Source organism: Alligator mississippiensis, chromosome 1 (assembly GCF_030867095.1).
Source record: "Alligator mississippiensis isolate rAllMis1 chromosome 1, rAllMis1, whole genome shotgun sequence".
Taxonomy (NCBI): domain Eukaryota; kingdom Metazoa; phylum Chordata; order Crocodylia; family Alligatoridae; genus Alligator; species Alligator mississippiensis.
Window position 1 is genome coordinate 230,643,696 of NC_081824.1, and position 19,078 is coordinate 230,662,773.

The 19,078-nt window shown below is 47.8% G+C and overlaps 1 long non-coding RNA gene across 1 annotated transcript in view; it reads left to right on the forward strand.

Moving 5' to 3' along the window:
• LOC109284001 (uncharacterized) overlaps positions 1-18,586 on the forward strand; it is a 28,419-nt gene extending 9,833 nt beyond the window's left edge. Inside the window, exons 2-3 of the long non-coding RNA XR_002091306.2 lie at positions 10,270-10,383; positions 14,597-18,586. This is a non-coding gene — a long non-coding RNA (uncharacterized LOC109284001). The remainder of the gene's footprint in view (positions 1-10,269; positions 10,384-14,596) is intronic.
• Positions 18,587-19,078: the final 492 nt, after the last annotated feature.

The following is a 19,078-nucleotide window of genomic DNA, read 5'->3' on the forward strand; positions in this document are numbered from 1 at the left end:
CCTTCTCTTGCAGAAGCTGAAGAGGTCCAGGTGCCCTAGTCTCTCCTCGTAGGGCTTGGCCTGCAAGCCCTTAACCATACGAGTGGCCCTTCTCTGGACCCTCTCCAGGTTATCCACATCCCTCTTGAAGTGTGGCGCCCAAAATTGCACGCAGTATTCCAACTGCGGTCTGACCAGTGCCCGATAGAGGGGAAGTATCGCCTCCTTGGTTCTGTTCGTCATGCATCTGCTGATGTACGATAAAGTGCCATTAGCTTTTCTGATGACTTCGTCACATTGACGACTCATGTTCATCTTGGAGTCCACTAGGACTCCAAGATCCCTTTCCGCTTCCGTTCCACCAAGCAGGTCATTTCCTAGGCAGTAGGTGTGCTGGACATTTTTCCTCCCTAGGTGCAGCACTTTGCATTTCTCCTTGTTGAATTGCATTCTGTTGTTTTCTGCCCATATGTCCAACCTGTCCAGGTCTGCTTGTAGTTGTTCCCTGCCCTCCGGCGTGTCCACTTCTCCCCACAGTTTTGTGTCATCCGCAAACTTGGACAGAGTACACTTCACTCCCTCGTCCAAGTCACTGATGAAGACATTGAAGAGTATCGGTCCAAGGACCGAGCCCTGCGGGACCCCACTGCCCACACCCTTCCAGGTCGATACCGACCCATCCACTACGAGTCTCTGGGTACGACCCTCTAGCCAATTCGCCACCCACCGGACTGTGTAGTCATCCAAGTCACAGCCTCTTAACTCGTTCACCAGTATGGGGTGGGATACCGTATCGAAGGCCTTCCTGAAGTCTAAGTAAACGACGTCAACCCCTACTCCTGCATCCAGGTGTTTTGTAACCTGGTCATAAGAAGAGACTAGATTAGTCAGGCATGATCTACCTGCTACGAACCCGTGCTGGTTTCCCCTCAGCATAATTTGTCCTGCCGGGCTCTCACAAATGTGAGCCTTGATAATTTTTTCAAAGACTTTGTCAAGGATGGAGGTGAGACTGACTGGCCTATAGTTGCCTGGGTCCTCCTTCCTCCCCTTCTTGAAAATGGGGACCACATTGGCCCTTTTCCAGTCCTCCGGGACCTGGCCTGTGCGCCACGAGTGTTCAAATATTCCCGCCAGTGGCTGTGCAATGACGTCAGCCGGTGCCTTCAGTACCCTCGGATGGAACTCATCCGGGCCTGCCGACTTACATCCAGTTCCTCCAAGTGCCTCTGCACCATCTCAGGGTCTACGCTTGGTAGTCTGGCGCCCTGCTGCTGCCTCTCTACCATCCCAGTGAAAGCCTTGTCTTGCCCCTCACTTAGGAAAACTGAGGCAAAGAACTCATGGAGGAGTTCGGCCTTGTCCCCCCTGTCTGTCACCAATTGCTTCTGCCCATTTAGTAGAGGTTCTATTCCACCCTGGGCCTTCCTTTTACCCCCTATATAGCTAAAAAACAATTTTTTGTTATCCTTAGGTTGGGATGCCATCCTCAGCTCCATGGTAGCTTTGGCCTGTCTAACTGACTCCCTACAAGTGCGAGCAGAGGAGGTATACTCCTCTTTAGTAATCTCTCCCCGTTTCCACTTTTTATATGCCCCCCTTTTAGCCTGTAGACTGCTCCGGATTTCTCTGGCCAGCCAAGGAAGCTTCTTGGCCCCTTTCCCCCTTTTTCCCCGCATCAGGATCATTTCCCTCTGTGCCTGAAGGATCATTTCCTTAAGGCACAGCCACCCTTCCTGGGCTCCCAACTCTTTAAAACTCCTACTCTGCAGTGCATCCTTGACTAAACGCCTGAGTTCATTGAAATCAGCTTTCCTAAAGTCTAGCACTTTCACCCTACTAGTTACCTTATCCACTCGACGTCTTATGGTGAATTCTATTATTTGGTGATCACTGTCCCCCAGGTGAAAGACTGAATGCTTTTTTCACCTCAGTCTTCACAGGCAAGGTCAGCCCCCAGACTACTGCACCTGGCAGCACATTTTGGGGAGGAGGTGAGCAGATGACAGTGGCAAAAGAACAGGTTATGGACTATTTAGAAAAGCTGGATGTGTAAAAGTCCCTGTGGCTGGATGAGATGCACCCAAGGGTGCTGAGGGCATTGGCTGATGTGATTGAACAGCTGCTGGCCATATCTTTGAAAACTCATGGCAATCGAGAGATGTCCTGGACAATTGCAAAAGGGCAAATATAGTGCCCATCTTTAAGAAAGGGAAGAAGGAAGATCTTGGGAACTACAGACTGGTCAGCCTCACCTCAGTCCCTGGGAAAATAATGGAACAGGTGCATAAGGAATCGATTTCTAAGCACTTGGAGAAGAAGAAGGGGATTAGGAACAATCGGCATGTTCACCAAGGGCAAGTCATGCCTGACCAACCTGACAGCCTTCTATGATGAGATGATGACTGTCTCTGGATGTGGGGAGACCAGTGGACATGATTCACCTTGACTTTAGTAAGGCTTTTGATACGGTCTGCCACAACATTCTTGCAAGTAAGCTAAGGAAGTAACAGGTTGAATGAATGGACTGTGAGGTGGATAGAAAACTGGCTGGATCATCAGGCTCAGAGAGTAGTAATCAATGGCTCGATATCTAGCTGGTAGCCAGTATCAAGTGGAGTGCCCCAGGGGTCAGTCCTGGAGCTGGTTTTGTTCAATATCTTAATTTATGACCTGGAGGATGGGATGTAGAGCACCTTCACCAAGTTTGCTGATGACACCAAGCTAAGGGGGCAGTAGTAGATATGCTGGAGGGAACAGCTAGGATTCAAAGAGACCTCGACAAATTGGAAGAGTGAACCAAAAGAAATCTCATGAGGTTCAACAAAGACAAGTTCGAAGTCCTGCACTTAAGACGGAACAATCCCACACACCAGTACAGGGTGGGAACTGACTGGCTAAGTAGCAGCTCTGCGGAAAAGGACCTGTGGGTTACAGTGGACTATAAGGTGTGCCCTTGTCATGAAGAAGGCTAACAGAATGTTGGACAGCATTAGTAGGAGTGTTGCCAAAAAATTGAATGAAATGATTATTCCCCTCTATTCGGCACTGGTGAGACCACATCTGGAGTACTGTGTCCAGTTTTGGGCCCCTCACTACAGAAAGGATGTGGGCAAATTGGAGACAATGGAGGACTAAGAAAATGGTTAGGGGGCTGGGGGACATGACTTCTGAGAAGAGGCTGAGGGAACTGGGCTTATTTAGTCTAGACAAGAGAAGACTGAGGTGGGATTTAATAGCAGCCTTCAAATACCTGAAGGGAGGTTCCAAAGAGGATGGAGCTGGATTGTTCTCATTGGTGGCAGATGACAGAACAAGGAGCAATGGTCTCAAGTTGCAGCAAGGGAAGTTTAGGTTAGATATTGGGAAAAACTTTCTCAGTAGGAGGGTAATAAAGCACTGGAACAAGTTACCCAGAGAGGTGGTAGAATCTCCATTCTTGCAGGTTTTTAAGACCCAGATAGACAAAGCTTTGGCTGAGATGATCTAGTTGGGGCTGGTCCTGGTTTGAGCAGGGGGTTCAACTAGATGACCTCCTGAAGCACCTTGCTACCCTAATTTTCTATGATTCTAAGTCCCCACTTCTCACATCCTCTGACACAAAGGATGCAGGACAGAGAAGGAGGGAAGGGGAAGTGGCCAAAATACAATGAACTCCAGGTATCACCAGCCAAGTACAATGTCTAGGAGACTACTGACAGTTTGTACAAGTTGGAATGGCTTTGGAGCTGCTCTAACATGCCCAGGGCTGAAAATAAGGGAGTCAGAAGTAGTGCCCTGAAAGCTTCCTCTTCTATTGCATCCACAGTCTACTCCATTTGCTATATCCTAGAGTGTTAATAATCCCCTGAAGATCAAGCCCTGCAAATGCAATGGTAAATACAATACCTTCTCTTTACAGTAGTCTAGAAACAACATACATGAACTTTACAACACTTCAAATGGCTGTCAATGTTTTGATGGATGTGCAGGGCTTCAGGACCAGGCTGACCTTTAAAGCTTCATGTTCAAAATACTTTGAAATTAGAAATAGTAAATTTTAAAAAACCTTTTTAGAAAGCTTTTCTGACAATTAGTTTCAAGAGGACAAGGGAAAAAAGGGAAGGGAAAAAATAACGCAGAAAATGAATTCTTAACATGGCATCAGACCTTGGCAATTAGTTTTGATCTAGAGATACGGAAGCTTTCAAGCCAACAAGCCAAAACTCATTTGAGATGGTCTTCACTGCAATTCACTTAAATCCATGTCTAGCAAGTTACTGGGAAACTCCACAAAGGAAGGTGAACAGGTGAGGCTGGCAATTTAAATCTCTTATGAACCCCCAAATAAAGTCCTGTTGTAAGTGCAGTCTGTGTTGCAGGTACAGTATGAGAGCATGATATTCTAAGAAAGCAATTTATATTAAAGCTCAGGGAAGCCAAGAAATTCAGATGTGCAACAGGGAGGCAACAGACGAATATAAAAGCAGGAAAGCTCCAAGATCTGTACCATTAAACAGGGCTCTTAAGCCTTGCAGTGCAAGAATGTCTCTTAGACTAAACCGATGGTTCCCGAACTCTGACAGATTGCACACCACCAATTTAAAATGATGCAACCTTAAGTACCACCAGCAAACTTTTGTCATATAAAGTAATTATAATAATTCTGTTAACACGTACCACTTACAGGTTGTCTGCGTACCAATGGTGGTACCCATACCACAGATTGGGAGCCACTGGACTAGATTGTAAAGGAACAGCTGGCCCAAAGACAGCATTGTCAGGAATCTGGCTTTATTAGAGAAATCACATGGCCTTCATCAGGAGACAGACTCTACTAGAATACAGGCTGCTTCTCCAGCTTTTGTTATCTTGCTTTTCCAGTCTCTATTACATTGTGGAAAATAAAGGATCATTCATAACCAGACTGAAAATTGCCTAAGAATAGATGCATATTGCAAGGAAGGTGGCTGGAAGTTCTGGCACCGGGAGATTAGCAGATGAATGGAAATTACATGGATATTTCCTAGGGGCTGTTATACTGAGAGCTAGCAAGGTGGGGCGGCAGGAACAGAAGTGAACCAAAGACAATCACAGAGCATATTAAAGCCGATGAGTACCAACCACCCTTTTCAATGCTCAAGTAGCAATCAAGACCCTAGATGTAGTGTGGCAAGCTGGCCAGTGGGCTTACTGGCAGCCTGGACTGTTAGCTTGAGCCCAAAGGACTTGGGCTCCTTTGGTGGAGACAGATTTTCCTTCCTCCCAAATCAGGGGAAAGCAGAGGGAAGGCAGCTCTGCCCTGACCCAGGGGCAAGGTGAAAGAGAGGACCTGAAAGGGAACTAACCCTTCGGGGTTCCTCACTGGTCCATTCCCAGTCTGGGGCAGAGCCTGCAGAGGGAATAAAAGCCCGCGTGCCAAGCACATGGGCAGCTTGGACAAGGGACAATGAAGAAGGGCTGTGAAGAGCTGGCTGAGATGAGAAGCAGGGTGGAGCAGTTCCTCCAGAAGCTACCTGAAGATGCCATCGCTGAACGGGGAGTGGCAAGCAGCTGTGTCCCCTGCCCCACTGTGGAGGGAGCCACAGCAACAGTGCACAGGCTGGTGTATGGAGGTTCCGGGAGCGGACGGGACCATTCAAGGTCCTGCTGCACAAGGCAGTGCGGGTCTCCAACCCCCCTGTATGAGGCATGGGCAATGGTGCACAGGCCAGTGCATGGAGGATCCGGGAGCAGATGGAACCTCAGCCACTGCATGAGGCAGTGCGAGTCTCCAATCCCCCTGTACGAGGCAGGTGCAATGGTGCACAGCCTGGTGCATGGAAGGTCCAGGAGGAGATGGGATGGCAGCCGCTGCATGAGGCAGTGCGGGTCTCCAACCCCCTGCAGAGGCAGGGGTGACAGTGCACAGGCCAGTGCATGGTGCCCAGAGCAGAGAGTGGGAGAGGCGCATGAGGTAGCTGGGGCCCCCTCACAGCAGGAGGAGATGCCTCGCCCCTGGAGACGAGTCCAACCCCATCAAGCCACAGGGAGTCATGAGTCACCCAGGAGGGGGATTCTCACAGGGGAGGAGGGCCCTCCCCCCCGTTGCGGGCGACTGAGGGGAAGCCTCTGATTGGTGGGGGACAATTTTGCCCTGGGGTGTAGAAAGGAATTCAGGGCTCCTGCTTGCCAGGGGGAAATTCCCAGGTTAAGGGCCCTGCCAGCTCAGTAACACAAGCAGGGTTAAGGGTGCCCTATAGGGTGATGGGGTCCCCCGCCGGGCTGTCACTTCTTCGTTGGTCACAGTTGTTGTGCCACTGTTGTATTCTGTTCTCTCTTCCCCTATGCTGTTGGGATCCTTGTTGTAAACTCTGCTCCCTATTATTGTACTTAAAGAAAAGAATAAGCTGCCCTGTATTAGTATTTATTGTATAGAGTATTGTATGCAAATGTGTTGTATTTGATGTATCCCTTTTGTGAATATTTAATTATTGACTCATCACCGCCAGACACATTGTTATTGGTCTGTCAATTAACCCCTGTTTTATCCCTCTCAGGCCTGGAGGGCCCTGAACAAGGGGCAGGGTCTACAGTGTAACCCAGAGGCCACTGGAAACCAGGCCTCTGGGTTAATTAGCAGGTGTTCAGGTAAATTCATAACTGAATATATATGTGTATATATGTTAGTGATTATACATTGTAAACTCTTTTATAAAATTAAACCTGTATATAGTTTAGATTCACTGAGTGGCCTAGCTCTCTGCTCTGTAGGAAGAGGAGGCGAGTTGCATACAGCTAGGCAGCTGTGCCTCCTCCAGCATACCTGCACCCGCTGACATCCCTTTGGAGAGGGGTACCTTTCTGCATACCACCCAGGTTACACATAGTAAAAACAGGAGTGGTGAATGCCCAATCCTGGTTGGACCCCTGTTAGCCAAGGGGTTTCCCTGTTTGCAAAGGCAGGGGCTAGGATGTTGGTTGTAGGTTCCATGTACAGGAGAGGGAGAACTAGCAGAGAGAGGATAAGCGGTGCATGAAGCAGAGAAACTGGACTAATTGGGGCTAGAACTCTCTGGAGGGACAGATGTAGGGACTTCTGAGCCTCTTGTGGCATTTGTTTCTACTTGTGTTCAGGGGGACAAGACTGTGCTTGCATTTTTGGTAAATAAATAAGATTTCACCAAGAATATACATTGATGGTTGGCTTCTCATCCTTGAGGGAAAAACCCTTCAAGAGCCCTAAGTCTGACTAATTGCTCAGGCCATAGCAGCAACAATATTATATGTTGTTTTCTGGTGTCCGAGTTTGGCTGTACTTAACGTCCATTTCACAGAACGCACCACCAGAGTTAACTGTTGGGGCTGGCTGAAGTACTTAGGACCCTAAAAAATCCATAGGCTTTGACTTACCCTTTAATTGGCATGTTACTTTTCAATCCTTAATTGGGAGAGGAAGGACAGCCCAGTGGTAAAAGGGCTTGCCAGGCACCTAGGAAACTTGGAATCAATGCCCTGCGCTACCTAACCCCTGACATCATGTGCTGCCCTAGGCCACTTTTTGACCTGAGTATTTGCTCACCTGACAGAGTGCAGGCTGAACTGATGCTTGTTCACTAATGGCAACTCATCTGGAGCACTGGGGGCACATCCTGTCAGCATACAGGGCCACATCTTCAGCTGGTGCAGGACAGCATTGAATTCAATAGAGCTTCCCCAGTTTACACCATCTGGAACCAGGCTTTCTGTGGGTGTGTCTACACATGCAAATGCTGTGGGGTGGGTTTACTCTAGAGTAAATTATTTTAGAGTAAACCCATACTGGGCATGCATCTACACGTGTGGGGATGCAGGAGCAGATTTGCTGCTCCTGGCAATAGTCTGCTCCTGCCCTCTCTGGCCCTGCAGCAACCAGGGGGAGCTCTAGACTCCCCATGGAGGGTAGCCCAGGGGCTGGTGGGGAGCCTGGGACCAAGAGACAGGAGACAGCTGTCTCCAAGCAGGGGCTGGGAGATGGCTGTCTGCCCCCAGGAGCTGCCTGCTGTCAGGGAGGGGTCTGCCACCAAAGCCCGGGCAGGGACAATGTCCCCCTGCCCCAGCAACAGGGAGCTCTCAGCCCCCACCCTGCAGCTGTGATCGGGGAGTGGGTGCTGGGGAAACTGTTTCCAGCCCCACTCCATGATCTCAGGGTGGGGGCTGGGAAGCCTGTTCCCAGTCCCAGCTCCATGATCGCGTAGCTAGGGTTGGGGACAGGCCCCCTAGCCCCCGTCCTATGATTGCAGAGCTGGAAACAATCTCTCCAGCCCTTGCTCCGTGATCATGATTGGGGAGTGGGAGTGGGCTGGGAGCTCCCTGCAGCCTGGGCACAGGGACATAGTCCCTGCCCAAGCTCTGTGGCAGAGCCTACTCCAGCAGCAGGTAGCTCCCACAGGCAGGGAGCAATCTCCCACCCCTGCTACCCGACTGACCAGAAGCAAGTTTGCTTTTAGTTTGCCATCTATATGTGCCGGATGGCACAGTAACTAATCACAAGTAAATTTGCTACTTGTATTTGCAGGTAGCAAATTTACTTGCGATTAGAGCAAATTATTTTGCAGTAAGCATTGGCATGTGTAGACGGTGACACTTATTGTGCAGTAATTTGCTCTAATCTTGAGTAAAGCGTCTCGCGTAGATGTGTCCTGTTTGTAGCAACTGAATTCTTCCTCCTTCTGGAATAGGCCTGACAGAACACAGCCCCTTAAGATTTTCTTGCTGGGTTAGAAGTTCCTAGTCTGCACAATGTATCATGGGCTCCCTGATAGATCTGAGCAAACTGAACACCAATTGGTATTTAGACTTAACATTATCATCAGCTACACTTGGCCTTCTACAATACCCTCCATCTGTCCCCCCCAACTTGCATACACACACCTTTGGTTATCCATTTCTCTCTGCTGGGGCTCTTGCTGTTTTACTCCCAAGTATATCATAGGTTCAAAGTAAAAGAAAGCCAATCACTTCAACATCCTGCTGCTTTTCCAGGCACCAGTCCCTTCACAGTCATGTGGCCCTTCCTACTGGCAAGCCCACCAGACACCAATCACTTGCTGATTCACCCCTTTGCCAAGGTCCACTGTGAGGGCAGATGCACACAAAAAAAAATAAGCTTTCAGTGGGAAGAAAATCACAGTGGAGCCCAGGCCTAGGCAGACCTGCCTGCCACCCTCATTGCTTTAATGAGAGATTGCCTACTCTGATTATAGCAAATAGTTCAAGCTACTTGGGCTCTCAGCCCTAGACACTTGTCTGACCTGATCATTAAACTCTGCTGGTATTTTGTCTTTGGGGCAATTGTTTGTGCCTGTTTCAGCATCTGTAACTGTAGCTGTGTTGCTGCCTTGGATTCATTTCCTCATTAGTGTTTCCCACACTTCTTCCAAATCCCCTACAGCTGCTTTTGGCCAGGTTGGCCACTCACTCCTTCAGAGCAGGGACTGATGCTGACTCAAGAAGTACCTGGATGCCTGGTTTTGAGGCCCCTTTCTTTTAGTTCTTATACAAAACCTTTTGAGCTAGCCCTTTAAGAAGGTTGGCAATGAACCTCATCTGTGCTGTTTCTAGCTTGCATCTCCAGGTGAAGGAAGTGAGTCCAGCAGTGGGCAAGATGCAAAAATGTGACACAGAAAGGGTGGCCTCTGCTGAATTAGCAAGAGATACCTAGGAGATAACAGAGAGAGTTGGAGTTTCCAATGGAATTGTTTTTCCTATTAGAAAATATTGATTTGATGAAATTGAAATGTTGTGAAGAATCTATTTATGGAATTGAAATTTCTGAGAAGTGGCTGAAATTTGTTATATATGAACGTTGTTATATTATATTTATTATAGGTTATATTAAATTAAATAATAATTGTGGAAGGTCAATGGCAGGCCATCTAGAATCGAGGCATCTCCCTGCTGATTCTAGTGTTTCTTCCTTCATAAAAAATTTCCTACCATGCCTTTGATGTTATGGGAGATAGATGTTCAAACACTCTTGGGAGATGAGGGTTGTTATAGGCTCAAGACATTGGTTGGACTTCACAGGGCTCCACCATCCCCATACCTTGCCCTAACCACACCAGGTGTTCTGGGCGTGTTGTTGCTCACATCTGAGGCCGTTGTTCTGGCCACAATCTAAAGGACCCCTGTCCTGAGTCGTCGTCTTAGTTTGGCTACTTGTCCCATTCTTCCCTGAACGGGTCCCAATACAGCTCTTTCTTGCATCTAAACCCACCCTTATCTTCAGAGTAGGGACGAATTCACTCCCTCCTGGGGAGTAACTTCACCCGTATCTCTATCTCCTTCCAGGTTCCCGGAGTGGTTACCTTCACCCCCTGAGGCTGGACTCACTGGACAAGCAACTTCCTCATCTCCTGCACTGATTCTTCTCATTTGAGAACATCCTTCGCTGGTTCTCTCCAGGTAAGTCAGGGGACCGGACCTCTCCCTTAAGCTCTTGGGTCGGTTTTCTTCCTCTATGATCTCATCTGGCTGCTGCTTCTCCTCTGGTCTCCCCTTCTCTTTGTAACCCGGGCGGTACTCCAAGAGGTACCCCCTCTCCAATTGGAGGGATCAAAGCAGGTGCACAAGCGCTGTGGGAGGTGTAGGGACTCTCCTCCCCCTATAGAGCAGAGCCATACCACCAATGGAGACTTAACCATATACCTTTTCATGAGAGAACAGTATTGGGAACATAACAGGCATAAACCAGGGGGTATAGGGGACACTACAACGCCCCGAGGGGGCAGGATTTAACAAAGGTTAGACACTTACAATCATAGACATCCAGTTGACGAGACAAGGTTAACAAAATATAAAACACAAACAGCACAACAAACAATACTGGTTGGTGAAATATAAAAGGCACAAAATACAAAATGTCAAAGAACATAGGGCCTAGGTACCTGGAGGGGGAAAAAGGGGGAAGACACAATGGCCCCTTTCCACTGCAACAAGGATTTCTCCCTGTTACTTCACTCACCCCAACTGGGACTCTGAACTTGGATCTCCCACATGGTAGGCAGAAACTCTACCACACAGACACTAGAGCTAGTACTGTGCCAAGCTGCTAGGGGTCTTGACATTCCCGGAGCCCCAGCATCACGTCGCGCTTCCTGGCTTCTTATTGGAGGAGCTGGAAGCAGAGCTGGGAACCTCTTAGGTCGCTGCTCAGATCCTTGCTGGAGCTGGGGAGCCTCTCCTGCTGGCCACACCCTCTCATAGGGGATGCTGGAGCCCAATGGGTAGCCTCTCCTGCTGGCTGCACGCCGCACTGCTGTGAGTCCAACTGCTGCCTGCAGGTCCCACTCCTTCAAGTGCTTCTGGGGCAACTGCTTCCGCCCCAATGGCTCAGCTCTTGCCAGCTCTTTGAAACTCCTTCCTTGTGGCCCCTCACTGGCCTCCCCTGAGTCAGCTGTGCTGCCCCTTTTATCCCCCTCCTGGTGACCCAAGGGACCAATCAGGGAACATGAACAGTGAGTCTCTGGGGCATGATTAGTGAAGAAAGGGAATCCCAAGTCCTCCAATCATCTTCTACCCTTTCAAAACCCCTGGGCTAAGTCACTGCCAGCTAGCCCATCACATCTTCATCTGACCCCAGGTTGCCCTCCCAGCATCCCTTAAATCTCCCTTTTCCCCAACTGGGTCCACCGTGGCAGCCTCCTATTCACTGCCTGCTTAACCCAGAGGTTTCTTCTTGTCCTCTTTGGCATGGTCTCTTTCCTTCCCCCTTGGCCATGCCGGTTCCCTCCCTCTGGGTTTGAGCCCTGGCAGCTGAGTTAGCTGCGGCAGCCTTTGATCTGCCGCAGCCCCAGCCAGCTCCTTTAATTGTCTGTGCCACAGCGTTCTTCCCATCCATGCTTGCCATGGTTCTTCCTGCATCTCGGGGTGAGTTTTTCTTCTTCTTTCTCTCTCTGCCTGGTGTTTCCATGGCAGGGTATTTCAGTTACCCTGTTACAATAATATTATATATGACCCCTATAATATATTGTCCTACCATAATAATTATATAATTTAATAAATGTTACAGGCAGATTTCCTGAAATAGGACAAAAATTGGTCCCAGAAAATTTTTTACAAGACAAAATATTTCAAACAAATCTTTCATACTACTATACTCATCATCATCATCATTTAGATTTATATCCCACATGTATCTGGAAAGGCTCATATCAGTCTTCCTCAATGAAAATGTTAACACTGGAAGGAGAGAGAGAATTGGCATTGGTCAGCAAGTTAGGGACACTGCAGGGCCCCCATCCCCCTGCTCTACCTGTAGCAAGTTAAAAGGTGTTTTTGATGTTTCAGGCATTATGCCTGGTACTTGGCATGAAGGTTGTTCCTGGAGTTTTTAAGAATAAGTTAGACAATGACTTGTCTAGGATGCTCCTTCCTTAGGCAAGGGGGTGGGCCTAGATGACCTCCAAGCCCTACTTTTCTTTGATCCTATGTCTTCTGACACTTTTTGAAGGTGTTCTTAAGAATATTTATTAAAAGGATTGAAATTTAAGTCACCAAACTAGCAATGACATAAGCCATATTCCTACAAGTGCTTTTGCTTGGGCCTCATTTCAAGCATAGGATGTCACAGTGCTTGGTAATGAAGTAGGTAAGTAGGTAGTGTCGGTATCTATCACCATGGGGAAATAATATTTAATTTTTGGTTTCCTGGGAAACTTAATAGTTTGATGCTTAGCTCCAGTTTGAAATAAAAGAGGAATCTTGAGACAGCCAGAACTTCACTCTTTGCTGTAAACTTTTAAAAGGCTGTCTTATTCTTATCAAAATGTCTCACTATATCATTCCTTTTTTACCACCTTAATTCTCTTTGTAAGTTTGTACTGTGAAAACTCTTGAGCTCTTTATACATTTTTAACCTCCTTTTAAGTTACTCCAAAGATTTTGTGGTCTTCAGTAGGCTTTGGAGTAGGCCCCAAGTGTATGGAATACAGGTCATTTCAATTAGCACAATTAAAACCTTTATACGGCAGCACAAAATCATTTGGGTTGCTTATGTTATACATTTGACAGCAAAGCTATTGTCTGCATTTTAGTATCCTAGGTGTATTGTATTCAACTTCTTGCCATGAGTCTGACTTCCTGAGAAGAGTTATGCCTAATGGGCGCATCCACACATGCAGGCACGTGCACTTGCAGCAGCTCAAGTATGAGTGGCACAAATTTGTGTTGGAGCTTTTTGCCTCCGTGCATGTGCCTGAACATGCAATTTGGTATGGGGCAAATTGTACCACTTGGGGCAAATTGACCCTGCCTAGCTCCCCCCAGATTGTCAGCCAGGGGGAGATAAAGCCTGGAGCCAGCACCTGCACTGGCCTCAGCAATATAAAAACCTGCCCTGGCAAGCAGTTCAGGGCTACTTGCCCTCAGGAGCTTCTGAGAGGAAGCTGGCCATGCCCCTTCCTGTCCCAGGCTGTTGTTGCTAGTTGCTGCAAGCTTGGTCTCAGGAGCTTCTAGGGAGATGGGCAGGCCTTTTCCTGCCTCTGGCTACTGCTAGCTGCTGGCTTGGTCTCAGACCTTTTGGGGGTAAATTGGCCACACCCCTTTCTGCCTTGGGCTGCTGATATTGCTGCCCCCCCGGGGGGGTCCTCTGCTGCATACCACTGCCCCCCCTCGGAGAGGAGCTCACACTGTAGCACTGCACCCCAGCTTTTGCACCCGTTCCAGCCTGCTGCCCAGCCCACCACCAAGTCACGGTCAGGAGACAGCCTGGGGAGACAGCCTGGGCTGCTTGTGGGCCCCTCCCCCACCATTACTGCAAGAATCAAAAAGTGCCTTGCCTGCCCCAGCTGCTGTGGCAGGCCACCCCCTGCCTTCACCTCCACTTTCACCTGAAGCACACCCTGAGTGGCTGAATTGGACAGCTGCTACCATCACTGCTGTTGCTGCTGCCATTGTACTGCTGCTGCCCCCTCTCAGGAGAGACGGAGATTCCCTGCTGCACCACCTTGCACCACCTGACACTACACTTGCACTGGATTACTCCCTAATTGACTGATTGCTCCTGCCTTCCTCTAGACCCTGCTTTGTCTTTTCTGCCTATTGCTCTGCTGCTGAGAGCCTGGCTGGAGGCCTGAGGGGCTTCTGGACTGATCTTCAACAAGCAAAGCCCCTCCACCGCTCCAGCCATCTCTTACATCTGCCTCAGCAGCCTTCCCTGTGTGTTTTTGCCCTTGTGTGATAACTCCTGTGCACAGTAGTGGTAGGGCTCCAGCTGGGAGATAAGGATCTCCCAGCACTGGCCCTGCCACCACAGAGCTGGCACTGGAACATAAGGATCTCCCAGCCCCCTTGCTCCCCAATTACAATCTTGGAGAAGGAAGCTTGGAGCTCCCCGCTGCTGGGGCAATGGGACATCTCCCACCTCCTGGTGATCAGCTACACAAGCACTACTGCACAGTAACTACTTGCAAGAAAATTTGCTACTTGCATTTGCAGGTAGCAAACTTACTCAGGATTAGTGAGGTTTACTGCGCAGAAAGCATATGCACATGTAGACACACATGCTTAGTGCACAGTAAATTATGCTACTTACCAGTAAAGCGTCTCTTGTAGACATACCCTGTGGTATTGTAATGTGCTGCCATGTATAACTCTTTCATTTCTTTTCTCATTGAAGTAGTGAGAAGATAAACCAAGTACAATGGATTGATGACCTATTGGATGCAACGCAACCTTTCTCCCCCACCCCACCCCCATCTCAAACCACACTGTTGTATTTATTATAAACTTACCAGGAAGATCATTGTCATGTTATATATTGTATGAGTGGGGAATGGTACCTGCTTGTCTTATCACTTTTCAGCCCTGACCACTGAATTTATTTTGGGGGATTTATTGTAGCTAAAAGGAATGGAAAAATCAAACATGAGACACCACCTGAGTAACAATGAAAAGTAGGAGGATTTTAATTAACCTGTTCAAGTGACCAGCTCTGCTTCCTATGGCTGTACACACAAATGCTTTTAATGGGGTATTTGATGAGGAGGGGGCATGTAGGTGCTCACTGAGAGAGTGGAAGAGAAAATGCTTTCACAGATCCCCCAGGTTTATGCTGGTCTCTGCTAACAAGGCATGGGAGAAGTTTAATTGGATTCAGCAAACTTTGGAACTGCTGGGCCTGGCTCTTCAAAAGGAGCCATCCAGCGAGTTTTTATTTCCTAGAGGCAGAGTGGAGCCTGGCACATCTGATGACGCCTGATAGAGTTATCAAGCCATGGCATAAACGAGAACTCTGGAGACCCGCTACCTTGCAGAATGAGCCAAGAAACAGCTGAGAGGGATTACTCAGCAGGAAACTGATGAGAAGCAGTCAGACAATGCTGTGGAAAAAATCTGACAAGGGAGGGGTCAGCAGTGGACAATTTCCAGCAGGGGGAAAAGTATCAGAGCCACAGCTGCCTTTTCCTGTGCTGTTGGCATGATAGGCAGGACTGTGCCCAGCTGTATCTTTTATTGTAGAGCAGATGCTTGGCCTGACAATGAGGATTTCTCACTAGAATACATCCTCTTTTTACCTCCTCAGCTTCTGAACTATATTTGAGATGTACCCACAGCATCTGGAAACACTGTAGCTGTTTCCCTGGCAAGAGGGAAAAATCGCATAATTGGCTGGGTTCTTGGGGCAGCTCAAGGCTGGAACCAGCTTTCTGGCAAAGCACGTTGGATGAAGAGTGGACTGTGCATATGTGGCTATGAGAGATAGTTAGCCATGTTGCTCTAAAGCCAGGCAGAAGTCAGGGTAGACTTACACCTTTATAAACTAACCTAAATGGGATCTATATAGAGCATAAGCTTTCATGAACTCAAGTTCATTTCATCAGAGTGGAGTATGAAGTGGAGTGAGTAATATGAATACAAAAGGGGAGAGGCACAGTGCTGTGAGAAGCAACGAACCCATAGGAACAAAAGGTGTCACAAAAGCCAGTCCAGATAATGGGATAGGAATCTATTGTCCCTGTTTAAACCAGGCACAACACAAGCCAGTCTGTGGCTGATTTCTTGTTCTGCCATTTCCCGTTCAAGCCAGTTTTTAAATGTTTGCTGCCTGCAAACAGCAATCCTGAGGCCAGCAATGGAAGCAAGGCTTGCAACCAGGAGTGTTACTGAGTGGGCAGTGACAGGAGCAGCAATCCTGGGTGCTTTCTTTGTGGGGGTGGGAGGGTGTAAAAACCACCATTGCCACAGGGGCAGCTGATCAAACTACCATGCTTGGCATGCCAGGAGCTGGTGCTGCCCCAGGCATTATGCAGCTGTACTGTCACACCTCTGCTTCCAGCAACACATTTTGAAGAACAGCACAAGGTGACTTTGGTAGGAATTCAGCCTGATGAGAAATCAAAACAGACCTGAATAGAATATACGCGGAGGTTCCTCAGGAAATGCCATTTGTAGTTGCACAGCTCTTGTCTTGGTTTAAAGTAGGCACACATAAAAGGTGCTGAAGTGACCTGATGGCCAATATTCTTCTGGACTGAGAAGACAGGAAGGCTCCTGTCCCCACATATAGTTCATCTGAAGGTAACATCCTACCAACATCCATACTCAAGGCTGTTAGAAATCATAGCATCTTAGAAAATTAGGGTTGGAAGAAACCTCAGGAGATCATCTAATCCAACCCTCTGCTCAAAGCAGGAAAGCTGTGGTTCAGCTCAACACACTGAGGCTGCCAGACCTCCATTTAGTCTTAGGATTTGGCCCTGGGGAGAAGGCAGGGCTCCTAGTGGGATATGCCAACCCTGGTTGAGAGGAAACTCTGTCCTCCTCACATTTCAGAATGGTAGTTTCTGAACACAGAGAGGCAGCCATCCGGTGGGCAAGGAACTTGCAAGATGACATTTTCAGAGAAGCAGAACCACAGCTACAAAAATTCCCTTCCTCCATCCCTGCAACTTTCTCAGTCCTGGAGAGCTCAAAGTTCAAGAGACATCCCAGAAGAAAATGAAAATAGAGCTGTTTTGTGCTGCAGCAGCCATCTCCTGGCCAACAGCTTGCTTTTGCTTTCAAGCAGGGAGGCTCAGAGAGAAAGCATCACTAAGGAGTCCCTCCAACACTTTTCATCAGATTCCTTATACTGAAGGATTGAGGCCATAACCAGATAAGCAGGGCTGCTGGCAGGAAATAAATAAGGACCCTAAGCTTTGAGTCTCTCTTGCCAAGAACTCAGAGTTGTAAAAAGATGTGAAGGTGGCTCACTCCTCAATAGGTGGCAAACCGTGTGCAGTAGCTCTTTGCTTAGGTGCGTGGCAATGAGAGCCCACTCTTTTCTAGTGTCCCTTGGTGGAGAAAGGTCTGGATCACTTCTCCGTGACCCAGCACTCAGGAAGACATAACATAGATGGTCCCCCTCCTCCTCTGCCTCATCCGTGAGGATGACAGTCCATATAGGACCTACTCACACATCAGGGGTCCCTAGAAAAGTGGCCAGGGTGTTTAGTCAATGTGAACCAGGAGCCATGGGTCACCATGTCTCTTAAGGTCCTACATACATACAGTGCTACCATCATCTCTAGAATACTGGTGGCCAGCATAGTCCCAAAACAAGTCAAATTCTCTGAGAGCTTGATTTTCAAATACTGAAGCTTGCAGGTAGGTCTCCAACTCTTTATTTCAGTGCCTAAGTCAGTGGCCTGATTTTTCAGAAGGGCTGAGCCCCCCTCCCCACCTACTCCCACAGGGGTAAACTCAGACTAAAACCCTGACAATGTGAGAGAGAGTGTGGTGACGTTCCCCAGCAATTAATCCTGTTCCCTCATATTTTACTGTTGACAATGTGTCCCAGCAGCCTGGCTGACAAACTAAAAATAATTTGGATAGGGGTATGGCACACTGAAACTGCAGATTTGGCACTGTGACAAACCATCTGGGTCTCTGAATCCAGACTACGTGGTTATGCAATTTCCAGTCAGAAGCTCACCAAGGTTGCACTCGCAGCATCATTCATCCTAGAACATTTTTTTTGCTTTGCAATACCTTATGAAACCAATATAACCTGGACAATGCATTTCACTACAGACTAGACATCTAAATGGATCAAAGTCAAAAACTCTTGGCACAGAGTAACAGCTTGGAGATGCGCTCTGCAACCGACCTACTAAAAACAGTCAGCGCTTGCTGGCAACACACACAATCCATTTAGTCAGGAAGGAAAAAGAGGAGATACATAATATGTCATGATCCAGTCAGCTCCCTGGAAGAACATAGTAGGGGGTTAATTGTCTTTCAGAAGAAAAAGGGATACACCTATTTAAGGCTGAACAACTCTTTAGCTACTGCCTTACCTGCTCTGCCATTTTTAATGCTACAGGTCTGATCAAGGAGAGCTTTAACATCATCACACACAGGTGATAGTATATAAGCAGGTCACAAGGTAACAGAGACCCAGCTCATAATGAGAGGGGGCCCCAAGCACAAGCTGCCTTAAATACAAAGGCTCAGTATATCACTGCTGAAGTCAATAGCCTGAGTGATTTATAGCAGTTAAGGACCTAATCTAAGCATCTCCTATAAGAGGAGAGTCCTAACTGGGGCTGCACCTGGGTCAAAGTCTTCAAAAATACCTCAGGGAATCAGGCACAAGTGGGTTGGGGGTAAAAAAAAAAAAAATCAATCAAAGCTTTTTTCTTTTTAATGAGTTTCAATTAAAGTATTTTTTTTCTGCAAGAAGTATATGTCTTGCTTGATTTTTTTTCTCATGTATCTTTTGGGGGTAGAAGGGGAAGGATTTAGACTTTTTTTTTTGGCTGAAGACATGAGAAATCTTGGGGGCAGGGGAGTAATTTGTTTATTTGTTTGTTTTTGAACATTTCAAAAAATATTTTCTGGCACATTTTTCTGCAGGGAAAAATACCTTGACCCAAGTCCCACAGATTCCTAAGAGCAAGGGCCTCCTGAGTTTTAACACCCAGAGCTCTTCAAATCTGAATCTGGGTTGGCCATGTTCCTGGCAAAGCCTTGGATGACTGCTGTGAATAAAACCTTTATGCCCTGCCACAACCTTTATATTGAAGAGGATTCCCCTGGTAGGGAGCCCATGGCTGAAACCAACAGCAAGCCTGTGATCTGTAGCTATTTGCAGTACATAATTTATCCATGTAGCATG